Source organism: Siphateles boraxobius, unplaced genomic scaffold, assembly GCF_051911475.1.
Source record: "Siphateles boraxobius isolate OS27281-9 unplaced genomic scaffold, OSU_SipBor_1 6, whole genome shotgun sequence".
Lineage (NCBI taxonomy): Eukaryota > Metazoa > Chordata > Actinopteri > Cypriniformes > Leuciscidae > Siphateles > Siphateles boraxobius.
This window is the reverse complement of record NW_027509186.1, coordinates 32,711,096-32,724,850: the sequence shown is the minus strand read 5'-3', so window position 1 is coordinate 32,724,850 and position 13,755 is coordinate 32,711,096. Positions and strand designations below refer to the sequence as shown.

General features: G+C 38.9%; 1 protein-coding gene across 2 annotated transcripts in view; it reads left to right on the top strand.

Moving 5' to 3' along the window:
- The window catches only part of prkd2 (protein kinase D2), a 43,376-nt gene that overhangs the window by 13,431 nt on the left and 16,190 nt on the right, over positions 1-13,755 (top strand). The window lies entirely within an intron of this gene.

The window sequence follows — 13,755 nt, the reverse complement described above, 5'->3', positions numbered from 1 at the left end:
AATGCAATCAATTGCTTTTTTGACCCACTAAAGAAATTTTATAATTACATCTATTGTATTGGTATTAGTATTGTGAACTAATATACAGTACCTTAATGTAATTTCTTTAATTTATTATTGTATTTGTAATTACGCATCTGTAATGATGCTGTAATTTAGAAGTTTTAACATTAACATTGAATCTAATACGGAATAGTATGGAAGCTTGTTTCCACCACCTTATAAATCTATTTAAAAGATAGTTGCGACTTTTTATCTCGCAAATCTGATCACATATATTTTTTTCCCAAAACATATCGCTCATATTCAAATCCAAAAAAAAGCACAGATGGGAGTGGGAAGTTCTGCAGGTGATCTTGTGACGTCACTCAAATGAAAGAATACAGACGCAGCCGGATAATTTCTGTAATGAACAACAAAATCTACCAAGAGCAGCGCAAATTAGCATATGGTTTAAGACATGCTTTTTTGGGGCGGTAAATAATGGTGCAAATTCAATTGACTAGAGAAAACCTTAGTAAATCACCTTGTGCGATTCGTTTAAATACTCTCCTCCCATAAATTTTGCATATGAAAGGGAAACTTAGGGCAATAAGGTCAGCCGCAAAGAATTCTAAAATAAGTACTTAACATGTGCTTTAGTATGTTCGTCAACACATCAAAATAAGTATACTTCTTTAAAGCACGACAAAAGAACATTAAAACAATGACACTTTGTGCACTTTTTAAAAGTGTACTTAAGTGTGTGAAGAAATATAGTCATGAAAGTGTAGGCTACTTTGTTAGTGGCTATTTATTTCATTAATATTGTCGGTAAGTTTTTTCATTAAAATATACTTGAGAGATTAAATTTGAAGTGCACATTCAATACAAGGATACTTCCAAGAGTAGAACTTTCTTCCACTTGCACAGATATTATTTAGAATCGACCAAAGATTGCTAAGCCCAGTTTTAAAAATGTTACTAAACAATGATACCTTAGCAAATGTTGCTGTCTGCCGTTTTCTCAGATATGTTTTTACTGTAATGTTTTACTGTAATGCTTATTCCTGTAGATTATCCAAAATATGGTTAAATATTGATGACGGGTTACTTATAAGAGTGACACAAGGTACCCACAGAGTTGCATAATGGATCCCCCCCCCTTTTCCAAATTTCTTTGCATTAAAGAATGTGTTCATAGTTCAAATTCATTTGAGTTTAACGAAGGGTCAATTCGTATAGAATCCAATGTCCGATTTTCACAGTTCACAAACATTTAGTTTTGATGCCTATAATTTTCATCATTTTGAATTCAGATATAGTTATTTGGACTTTTTGTCCACAATATACAGTTTTTAAGCTACTTCTGTGTTATGTTTCCAAATAATATGCATGGCATGTGGTAAAAATGAGTGCCCGACTCAGACATATAAGTTTCATATTCACTTGAAGGCAGAACCTTAAATGTCACCTACTGTAGATCAACATCAGGCAATATATTACGGAAACTTTAACATAGAATGTCACAAAATCTGGGTCGGTGAATATGATGTCATATGCATTTTTTGTTTATTTGCTTTATATTGGTTGACTATAGTATTTACTGTACAAAAAGTGGCTTTAGCAATTATATTGGCATCTGAATAGGTCATATAAGCACTTTCAGCTTCTGGCATGATTCACTGATTGAGTCTATGTTACGTCTGTGTGACAACATAAATCTATATGCCTATTTAGGCCTTATTTTTGTGAAGATTTGGTTTTGTTCATTTATAGACTGAAAGATAGTATTGAAAATAACATTATGTTTGAGTGTCTCACAATAGATTTGTCATCTTTAGTTTAATCTGCTTGTGGCTTTGTTCAAAATACAGTTGTCTATGTCTAGATCTATTCAAACCATCAAAAGACTAGGTCTCACTTTATTGACCTTAATGCATCCGAGAGCTTGATACACAAAAAGACACGTTTGACCCTTTTCTTCTGTGCTTAGGACTTTGTGAAGTCATTTTCAGATATAGAAGCAGGGCTTGGCATAAAAAGCCCCATAAACTGCATGTGTGTGCTGTAAACACTAGATACATTAAAGGAAATGGCGGTGATGATGAAAAGCGGAAACTCTAGTCTATTAGTTTGTTTCTCACTTCTCTGTTGCTATTTTTGACCCAGATTCTCATGCTGTCACACAGTCCTCTCTTGGTTTAGAGACCCTGTCATTTTTCTTTTCTTTTACCTGCTATTAATTTAGAGGTTTTCAACCACAGGGTCACGACAGGAGACGTACAGTAGATGTTTCCACTGTCGTGGCCAAAAGCGGGCGTGTTAGTGCGTGCCAGGGCCAGTCGCGTTTCCACTTGATCGGCCTCGTCAGGGCTTCCTCGGGGCCAACGGCCAGGGTTTTCTGGCCCGACGAATACCTTGGTCCAAAGCGGGCCAACTCGGGCTTGAGGAGTGGTTACGAACAGAGGCGGGGTTTACCTGAGTCTGGAGACGGCAGCGCAGGGTGATTCATATACCAGCTAACATCAGCATTTAAGTTCCCATATTGTACAACTTTCTGAAGTTTTAATTTAGGTTTTGATGTCCTTAAGAATATATATTTGCGGTACAAGTACCAAAAACCATCTCAATATATTAGTACAGCTCCTTTCTCAGGAGCTCTGCCAAGAACAGGTCGATTTTGGCCTGTGTACTTAATATTCATTAGCCTCTCTTCTGATTGGCCTGAGTGACCCACCCTTGGTGGGGCTGGTGACTGAAGGCGGTGACCGAGTAGTTCTGACATCACATTTATACGGAAGTCACAACAGCTTGTGAAAAGGCACAGCTACTTTATGCAGGCTGTGTGCATTTGTTCCTTCTAAAACTGCTGTGGCCAAACTGTCTTCGCATTGTCAAACCATGGTCTTGGTCATGTGACCATGATCATATCACAGAATGAAGCCACAAATTGGTTAAGGGGGTTCACAGATGAATGTAATATATGGATCAGAGGCAGTCTTTGCAATACAGAGGCCTGTTTCAAAGAGAGTTTGAGGCCCCCCAGTGAGAAAAAAAGACTAAAACATTTTTGACTGCTATTACTTTATTATGTCTGTTATATTTAACAATTTTACCTCATATTTCACTCTTAATGGTTTATTTGTAAATGCATTCTTAATGGTTTATTTGTAAATGCATTCTATCTCCTAACTATAGCTTGTTACAATCAACAAAACAACAGTATGGAATCTTAATCACTCGCTTAATTAACCACCAGTAGGTGGCAGCAAATCAGGGTCTTAAGGAGTAGGTCATTAAGGGTACATTTACAGGACAACGATGTACTAAAAACGGAAAAGTTTTTCCTTTGCGTTTTCCGTGAACGGATGACAATGTTGTCAAAACAATTTTCCCATTCAAATAGAACCGCGAAAACGATTAAAAAAAGATTTTCTTAACAAAGTTACATCGCTAACTACTGTCCTAGCAGCATAATACAGGATTTGTAATCTTTTGATGTGATGGCGCAGTGGATAAGACACATGCCTTTGGTGTGAGAGACCCGGGTTCGAATCCACTGTGAGACACCTATGTGTCCCTTAGCAAGACACTTAACCCCTAGTTGCTCCAGAGGCGTGCGACCTCTGACATATATAGCAATTGTAAGTCGCTTTGGATAAAAGCGTCAGCTAAGTGAATAAATGTAAATGTAAAATGTAAATAACTCACTTGTCTTGACAATGATTTGCTGCCACCTACTGGTGGATTGACTAAGTGAGTAATTAAGATTCGAAGCTGGTTTTTTTTTTTGTTGATTGTAAAGTTTACGTTTTCAGTCACCCAAAGCGCTGTTGTGTAAATTAACAGGCAAAACACATAAAAAGTTTTGTTTTTAGTTGAAAGCAGTGTTGTTTACACAGCCCTCTTTTTTGAGTGCAAGCGGATGCCACTCTTTTGCGAAGCCTGTTTGAAGTGAAAGGGGTGAAACATAGCAAAGGCCACTATGTGTGCATGTCAATATGTCTTTTACTAGAGCAAAGTTAAATAAGCAAAGTAAGCAGTATATCAATAAATAAAACAAACAGACTACAATAGTGTACTAAATTCTTTAAAGTACCCTCAATCGTAGTTACCATTAAAGTACCATTGTAGGCTATATTACAAAGTACTTTATTATTAACATCTGATTATTATTGTTAATATTGTATGAATTCTTTTTAGTGTCAAAAGACTATAACTTCAATTTGTGTTAGAGTTCCAATTACTTCATTTATGTTAGCCTTGTAGCTTAACTGTAGCTTAGAAGTATTTGCTATTTATTAAAAAAAATTTAGTAAACAAATTTAATGATGAAATTAAAGTTTTAATTTAAATTTTCTCCACAGAGACAAGAAACATGTTAACAGTCATGTATATATATATATATATTTATTATAATATTTAATAATATATATATATATATATATATATATATATATATATATATATATATATAAATCATTTGACTGTCAACATGTCAAACATGTCAAAATAATACAATATCATACATTTTATAATAAGACACTTTATGGTTATTGGCCATAAAGACAACTAATATTGCAAGTGAAATATTGCTTTTTATTTTATATATTAATATTGCAATTATTTGATGTCTGCTTCACAATCTGAGCTACTTTAAAAAAGCTAGTCGTTGCATTGGGAGATCAACGGTGCAGTTTATTTGATATTAGATTTTTATTAGAAGCTGTTGCCAGATCAGCCCAAATCCCTGGAGCACACTGGGGATCACCCTTTATTGACATTTGATAGGTAATATGAGGAGGGAGAATACAGTTCACATTTGGGAGTGCAAATGAATGTCACTCATCTTTATTACTTTCAGCCAGTCCAGAGATTTGCAATATTACATGTAAGCAGAGAGCATTGGCTATTTATAGCCTGTGGTTTTGGTCAAAGTCCTGACGGATGTTGTTAAAGGTGTTTGTGTAGACTGCGCTGAGAAGAGAAGAGACTAGAAGAGAAGAGAAGAGAAGAGGGCAAAGGTTTCCATAATTCATCAGAGTCATAATGGACGCTGTCGCCCGAGACCATGTGGGAAACACAATCCTAGTCAACACAAAGCACCCATAGAAACACTGCGCTGTCTCCAAGCAAAGCCCAGGGAATGGCAGATATGATTGCACCAGCATCTATTGTCTGTGCCACTGTGCAAACATGCATAAGAACAATTGAGGATACATATGTAGCTGAGCGATTTGTGGCCGATAGTTTGGCCTAAGGTCCATATACTGTAAAATCCCACAGTGGTCTGGAAAAACATCTTATTTGCCACCAGTTTAATTGGCTAATAAAATGAGCTTTGGGTTAGTACATAGTAGCAAGCCGCAAGTGCTTGTTGTAGTTAAAGTATTCAGGCAATTAAATAATGCACATCTTATTTGAGTGTATTGTTTTAGACCATCAATGTTCTTATTAAATTGACTATGTATGTAATGTACAGCAATAGTGATTATTACACATTAAAAAAGAAATACTAAAATTAAGATGTTTACATGCAACCTAGGCTCATTGGAAAAAGTGCCTCTACCAACATATACCTAAACTTTAAAGTCAATGCAGTAAAACACCATCAACTTTTGCTCCTTTACACATAAATTATGATACCAGGGGCAGATGATTAATTAATAAAGTTATTTTCATGTGGTTAGGGTTAGTGCATAGTGCATGTAAACTAATGAACATTTAGCGCCACTAACCGGGCATTTAATTTCCAAACTGCCACCATATGCAACACAAACTTTGCCAGATACACGTTCATCTGTTTCAGATAAAACTGATTGAACGTGATTTTAATGTCATTCACTGGAGATCTGACTTAGAAGCAATGCAATATAATTTTGCAGAAATGTTTCACCAATAAACCTGGGTTGTTTGTTTACATACAGAAACCTCTTTAATCCCATTTCCATGCTGTTTTTCATTTCTAAGATTATTTGTCACGAAATTTAATTTTGTCACTATTTTTGCCCCTATTCATTTGAATTTTCAAATGCAATAGTGTTTGTTACTGCTCTTGTTATATACCAATTGTAAGCTATTTAACATGTTGTTAATGCACTTAAAGTCCATTCTCTATTCGGGTGCTTCCAACTGTCAATGACTTATGGATGACATATATGTGCCATGTGTAAATATTATAATCAAAATGTATTTCTAAAAGTAATAAATATTAGTTATTCCACAAATGTAACCCTGATTTTTTTAAAATGTACATTTCAGCACATGGATGTTTTCCTTTATTTCTTCCCAAGTGACTCAAAGAACTCTTGCTAGTATCTTTTATATGTTAGATTCCACTAACCTTCCAAATACAGTAATTGTTTCTTTCTCAAAAGTGTTCATTGTGGCAGCCCACACCATCAGCAAATCAGATTAAGAGCTTGCAATTTTTTGTGTTAAATATGCATAAATCAGTCAGTGAACAAGCTGAAGCCATTCTGAGACTGTAACAGTTTTATTCTATAGTTATATAATGGGACATAAATAATCGTTTGACTCATCAACCACTACAGCAGAAATAATATGTGAAGCAGCAGCTTCATTAATTGCAGACAAATTCTGAACAACATTTGCCCATTTCAGCAAGAGCCTAAAGTCACTGTGGGACGGTTTCAGCTTGAGGCCGCCTGCTGCTGTTAAGCTTGTTTAGAGGCTGGTTAGAAGTTGCGGTAGCATGCCGGGTGTGGACTATAATGTTTGGCAGCAGCTCAAGCCTCTGGAAATAGACAATATGGAGGGTTGTTGACTTTCTTGTGGAAGCTTCAGGCAGAGGGAGGGAGTATTTTGGGCGGAAGGCAGGGACCTTGGTCCGTCTCTTCCTCTAAATGAGGTGGAGGTTAACCACATGTGCTCTGAAAGGAACACATGGGAATCCTTAGCCGGTTATGGCAGTCAAAAAAACAGGAACTGGGTGGAAAGGTGTTGTTTGGGGTTTGGAGTGTAGTGATTGTCTGTACTCTTTCTCTTTCTCTTTGTCTCAGTTTGTTTCTTCCTGTCTTCCGCAACTGCGAGGAGCTTTGAAGCTCTCTGATGTCGTGTCTGGGTTTTGTTTTCTCACATCCCTCGCTCTTGTTCTGTAAATGATTTTTCCATGCTTGTATCACAACATCAACATGATCCCCTGCCGGATTGTACATCGTTATTTAGCATGTCAGTGATTGGAAAGTCCCACTAAAACTCCACCTTGGATGCAAGACAAGCGCACCAATTCTGGTTGAACCTTAAACCTGGTCTTACTTATTTACAGGATTCTTTACGCATGAATGCATTTTTGTGTGTGCGTTAAGCTGCTATCACAGACTAGTATACAAATTGTCTGCGGACACTGCAAGGTCGTAATGTGAATTAGGCCTTGTCCACACTAATACGTTGTCGTTTGAAAACGCAACTTTTTCTCTCCGTTCTGTCCACACTGAGACAGCATTTTATTAATGAAAACAAAGCTTTTTGAAAACGCTCTCCAAAGTAGATAAAAAACGCAGTTTTCGCAATGTAGTGTGGACTGTCAAAACGGAGGTATTTAAAAACGATGACGTAAGTTTAGTCATGTGACGCATATTGTACCAATATATTCATGTTTGTACCGGTATTGTGCCTGTTATGTGCTATTCACTTTCTTCACGTTTTTAAATGAAAACGCCGTTTTCAAATGTATCCAGATTAATGTAGCCTTAGACGTATGTCACTCTGCAGTGTCTTTTTATATACGATTTTTAAATACAATTGACAAATAGCATACAGTTAAGATTGGCAGTATGGTTCTGTTCGGAACAGATCGAAACGTTCCTGAAAAGTTGTTCCACCCATGTCTTTATTACATGCGAGAAAATAAATGAGAGAAAAAAAAAAGTTTGAGAGAAAAAGTTTTCATACCAATAGCAAAAAAATAATAATATTTAAGACTAAAAAAATGTTTGAAAGTATTTTCTCATAGAAAAAAATATATATAAATTTGAAATTTTTAAAATTATTTCTGAGAAAAAAAATCTCTCTCAAAAAATCTCAAATATATATTTTTTGCTATCAGTGTGAAAACATTTTCTCTAAACAAAAAAGTGTTTCTCTCAAAACGCTTTTCTTTGCCCTCGATGCAATTTCTTGCTCTCGTGTCAGGATTTTGCTGTGAAAATTGTGTCATGGGCGGGGCCACGTTCCTATTGGCCAGTCGGGTGAGCATCGTCTTGTCTTGGGAGTCGAACTGAATCATTACACCATTGTTCGGTTCACTTAGATAGATGCCGCCTCTGCCTTAGTTGAGCATGGACACTCCAATGTTTAGTTTAGTTTAGTTTATTAGTTTATAATGACGTGGACAGTCCCTTTTGATAAAAAGAGCAGCTTTAGCCAATACGGCTAATTTCCAGCTGTATGGGTAAGATGTTTGGGTAAGATGATGAGAAAAAGAGAGAAAACTTTTTGACACTGATAGCAAAAAATATATATTTGAGATTTTTTGAGACAGATTTTTTTTCTCAGAAATAATTTAAAAAATTTCAAATGTATATATTTTTTTTCTATGAGAAAATACTTTCTCTCAAACATTTTTTTAGTCTTAAATATTATTATAATTTTTTGCTATTGGTATGAAAACTTTTTCTCTCAAACTTTTTTTTTCTCTCAGACCATTTATTTTCTTGCATGTAATAAAGACACAATTCTAGCTCCATAGTAAACACCTTTGAACTACCATTGGTCTGTGGTGATTTTTGTAATAGGTTGGTGTGGTTCTGAGGCTATGCCTTTTTGACATGGAAATCTTCTGTGGTTCATTTCTTCTGTTCAGTCCGTCGAGGTTAGATCCGAGTAAAAACATGAACACATATCCACATCACTATGATGAGATCATTTCTTTACTGCTGTTTTCTCGAGTTTACTACTTAAACTTGTATTTTCTGTCTCCCACATTCGAATGCGTATGAATAGAAGTCAATGGAATTATATCATCCATGATTCCATGTTCCGCAGTAGAAAGTCCCATTGACTTTCTGCAGTGCTGCTCGCACATCCACAAAGACATAAGAAGAGGGCCCTTCAGTTAGGCTGCTGTTGTGATGCCTTCAGCTCACTGAGTTGTATGACATGAATTGAATCCAGATCCAAGATGGCGCCGCGGATGGCTGCCTCGGTGTGGAGCTCTCCAGCTATTGTGTTGTTTTTGTTCGTTTGTTCTGCGTTTAGTCATTCTTTTCCTATCAGTTTCACCAAAGACGAACTACTGGACATTAGGAAACACACACCAGAAACCTTTTCTACAGTTTTTGATTATTCTGACGTTTTGCTGGACATTCTCTGTCGGAGGGGCAGCGTTGTTGTTCAAACGCGCGTTCAGACGCAAACGCGGGAAGCGAGCCGGCGCCCTGGTTAAACTCCGCGAGCGCGGCCTGCGCACTGCACTCCCCAGCATTCATCTCGCGAATCTCCGATCCCTTCCTAACAAAACGGATGAACTTCTTCTCCTCACCCACACTAACAAGGATTTTTTAAACTCTGCTGCTTTGTGCTTCACTGAAACCTGGCTGAGTGAAGCCATACCGGACAACGCAATACATCTGCCGGGCTTCCAGCTGTTCCGAGCGGATCGCATCGCGGAGCTAACGGGGAAAACGAGAGGTGGTGGATTGTGTTTCTACATTAACGAAAGTTGGTGTTCAGATGTAACAACACTGAAGAAGATGTGCTCTCCTAATTTAGAGGCACATTTCATAAACTGTAAACCCTTCTACTCGCCTCGGGAATTTTCCTCTTTCATTCTCGTGAATGTTTACATCCCTCCAGACGCGTGCGTGAGCGCGGCGCTAAAACAGCTGGCTGAACAAATATCTGAAACGGAACAAAGGTACCCAGACTCTCTTTTAATCATTCTTGGGGATTTTAACAAAGCAAATCTTTCCCGTGAACTACCAAAATACAGACAGCACGTTACATGTCCCACCAGAGACAGTAATATACTGGACCACTGTTACACCACAATAAGAAATGCATATCACTCCGTCCCACGGGCAGCTTTGGGGCTCTCTGATCACTGTTTGGTTCATCTCATACCGACCTACAGGCAGAAACTGAAATCAGCTAAACCTGGAATAAGGACTGTAAAAAGATGGACTAATGAAGCAGAGCAGAATCTACAGGCCTGCTTTGATTGCACTGATTGGACTGTTTTTGAAGCTGCTACCAATGATCTGGATGAGCTCACAGATACTGTAACATCATATATAAGTTTCTGTGAGGATACATGCATTCCTACCAGGACATTCTTATCATTCACTAATGATAAACCATGGTTTACTGGGAAACTCAAACACCTTCGTCATGCCAAAGAGGATGCTTACAGAAGTGGGGATAAAATCTTGTATAACCAGGCCAGAAACAGATTGACAAAGGAGATCAGAGTTGCTAAAAGGAACTACTCTGATAAACTGAAAAACCAGTTTTCATCCAACGACCCATCATCAGTCTGGAATGGCCTGAGGAACATTACCAACTACAAGTCACCATCCCCTCGATCTGTGGACAATCAACACCTGGCTGACGATTTAAATTCATTTTACTGCCGGTTTGAAAAGCCCTCATTCACACCACACACCCGGTCTGATCTGCACTTCACACATTCAGCATCACCTCCTGTTCTCCAATTATCACTCCCCCCTCCTGCCATCCAACCTGAGCTTAAGGTCTGTGTGGAGGACGTGAGCCGAGTCTTCAAAAAACAGAAGACTAGGAAAGCCTCAGGCCCAGACGGCATCTCATCTGCTTGTTTAAAAGCCTGCGCTGACCAACTGGCCCCCGTCTTCACGCAGATCTTCAACAGATCATTGGAGCAGTGTGAAGTTCCCTGCTGCTTCAAACGCTCCACTATCATTCCTGTCCCCAAAAAACCCAAAATCACTGGACTTAATGACTACAGACCTGTCGCTCTCACGTCTGTGGTCATGAAGTCGTTTGAAAGACTGGTGCTGGCCCACCTGAAGGACCTCACTGGACCCCTGCTGGATCCCTTTCAGTTTGCTTACAGAGCAAACAGGTCTGTGGATGATGCAGTCAACATGGGACTGCATTATATCCTGCAACATCTCGACAGACCAGGGACTTATGCAAGGATCCTCTTTGTGGACTTCAGTTCGGCCTTCAATACCATCATGCCTGGTCTTCTCACAGCCAAACTGACCCAGCTCTCCATACCATCCTCGATCTGTCAGTGGATCACCAGCTTCCTGACGGACCGGCAGCAGCGAGTGAGACTGGGGAAACACACATCCAAGACACTCACAATCAGCACTGGTGCTCCCCAAGGGTGCGTTCTCTCCCCACTGCTCTTCTCCCTGTACACTAATGACTGCACTTCTAAAGACCCCACTGTCAAGCTCCTGAAATTTGCAGACGACACCACTGTCATCGGTCTCATCCGAAATGGTGACGAGTCTGCTTACAGACTGGAGGTTGAACAGCTGGCTGCCTGGTGCAGTTATAACAACCTTGAGCTGAACACGCTCAAAACAGTGGAGATGATCGTGGACTTCAGGAGGAACAGCTCAGCACTCCCCCCACTCACCATCATGAACAGCACTGTGGAAGCAGTGGAGTCATTCAGGTTCCTGGGCACTATCATCTCTCAGGACCTGAAGTGGGACAATCACATTGACTCCACTGTGAAAAAGGCCCAGCAGAGACTGTACTTCCTTCGCCAGCTGAGGAAGTTCAACTTGCCACAGGAGCTGCTGATTCAGTTCTACTCAGCCGTCATTGAGTCTGTCTTGTGCGCTTCCATCACTGCCTGGTTTGGTTCAGCTACCAAATCAGACATCAGGAGACTACAACGGACAGTCCGGACTGCGGAGAGGATTATTGGTGCCCCCCTGCCAAACCTCCAGGACCTGTACTCTTCCAGAGTGAGGAAGAGAGCAGGTAAAATCATCACAGACTCCACTCACCCTGGACACCACCTGTTTGAACTGTTACCGTCAAGACGGAGACTCAGATCACTGGCCACAAGAACATCTCGGCACAGGAACAGTTTCTTCCCACAGGCCATTTCCCTCCTGAACAGTTAACACTCCTCCCAAGGCATATGCCTGTAAGTGCAATACTCCCACTGTTTAGTGCAATATCCCACAACTCAGGTGATACTTATATGTAGATTTATTTATTTATAATATTCAAAACACTGTAAATAGGTTCATAATCTGTAAATCTGAAAATGTCTATTCTGACTAAACCCAACTGTGATAGTTTTATTCTCATATATTTATATTTTTATTTTTTATTCTTATACAAATACAACATGAAACATAATACTACAAATTATATGTCCACTGGAAGCCTCAGTACCAAAACAAATTCCTTGTGTGTGCAAGCACACTTGGCAATAAAGCTCTTTCTGATTCTGATTCTGATTCTGAATGGGGCATTATAAAGTATTCAGGAGATCTGCTCCAACGATAAGGCCCTATGCATTTGACTGACAATTATCAACCCTATGGCCCACACTCCTTTGACCTGCGGAATGGGGCGGCTATATCTTTTTTCATTCTTGTTGTTCTTTCATCCTTTATATGTAACACTGCACCTATGTCATGCTATTGACTCTGCCCAGCTTTCTCATTTCGAAGTCGGTCCAAGTTGGCTTGTTCAGGTAGCTAATCTTTTCTTGCCAGGTAGTAGCTTGGTGCCAATTGGGATTACACTCTACAGTGATTGGCAGGCGACGGCTGTAATGCAGAAGTGCTCGGGTATCACACCCGACTGGCTCTCAGGCTTATATCTCAGCACGTACACAGCTGTCAGCCCAAAATGAAAGGCAACCAACTGAATCCACAATGCCAGATCACATGCTAATTAGCCCAAATGGGTTCTGCGTTGGAATCCCCCTGCAGGATCTTCATCAAAGAGCTGTTCTTCTGCTGCTCTACACGCCTGGTGATCAAAAGGCGCTGGATGTATAATATTTTTGTTGGTTTAATGTCGCCATATGGTTTTGAAAATGTTCCAAGCCGCAATTGAAAGTCCTTAAAGGGTTTAAGTCATTTTTTTTTTCAGTTAAAGCCCATTAATAATGTTAGTCAAGGTTTTCATGCCCTAAAATCATTGGTAATGTTATATTGCATTACTGTTTTCACCCTCTCGCTGACCAAATTAAACTTTGTCTTTACATGTATAATGAGATACAAAGTTTTACGGGCTATTGGTTTTCTTTCGGATTCAGTAAGGTTTGTAGAAACCCATTCTTCAATAACAGCCTCTTTGCAAAGGTTTGATTGTGAAACATTGTGACACAAAACAAAACACATTTTGATGCACTCTTAATGGCGTGATTTTTGGTCCACCCAAAAATGAAAATTTTGTCATCATTTACTTGCCCCCCTACACCCACCATTTTTGATTGGCCATTGGGCTAGTTTTGTTCCGCAGACCTGGCAACCCTGATTGGGCCCCATTGACATTCATTGTATGGACTGCACAGACATTCTTTAAAATATCTTCTTTCATGTTCCACAAAAGGATTGGAACAACATTATGGTGAGTAAATGATGACAGAATTTATATGTTTGGACACAATTGATGACTAGAATAATGGCAAAGGCAAGAAAACGCACAATGTTTGGCAAATTAATATGTTCGTTATCATTTATTCGTTATCAGTTAAATACTGACTAAAAAAAGTTATACTACTTCTGGTGTTTATGAATAATAGTAAGATATATATCCGGTTGCTTCTTCTTTATTATAGTACTTCAC